This window comes from Propithecus coquereli, unplaced genomic scaffold (assembly GCF_000956105.1).
Source record: "Propithecus coquereli isolate 6110/MARCELLA unplaced genomic scaffold, Pcoq_1.0 Scaffold443, whole genome shotgun sequence".
In the NCBI taxonomy this organism is placed as follows: domain Eukaryota; kingdom Metazoa; phylum Chordata; class Mammalia; order Primates; family Indriidae; genus Propithecus; species Propithecus coquereli.
The window spans coordinates 1,237,401-1,238,046 of record NW_012150208.1 but is presented as its reverse complement, the minus strand read 5'-3'; positions in this window follow the sequence as shown (position 1 = coordinate 1,238,046).

The window sequence follows — 646 nt, the reverse complement described above, 5'->3', positions numbered from 1 at the left end:
AGCCTTAAAAGAGAAGGATATGCTACCATTTGCCACAGCATGGATGAACCTGGAGGCCACTATGCCAAGTTAAATAAGCCAGACACGGAATGGAAAATACTGAATAATCTCACTTATAAGTAGAAACAAAAAAAGTCAAATACATAGAAACAGAGTAGAACAGTGGTTACCAGGGGAGAGCAGGGGGAAGAAATGGGGAGATGTAGGTCAAAGGTACAAACTTGCAGTGATGCAGGATGAACAAATCTAGAGCTATAATAGACAGTGTGAGCACCATAGGTAATAATATTGTGTTGTATACTGAGAATTTGCTAAAAGAATGTATTTTCAATGCTTTTACCACACAAAAAAGGTAACTTTGTAAGATGATGTATATGTTCATTTAATTAATCATTTCACTGTGTTTATATATATCAAAACATCATGTTATACACCTTAACAATACACAGTGAATAATAAATAAATAAAATATATTTAAAAGTGAAGGAAAGATAAAGACTTTCTCAAACAAAAACTGATGGAATTTGTTGTTGGTAGACCTGCCTTGCAAGAAATGCTAAAAGTTCTTCAGAGAGAAAGAAAATGTTACAGTTCAGAAACTCCTATCAACATAATTAAAAGCAGGATCTCCAAGAAATAAAGACTT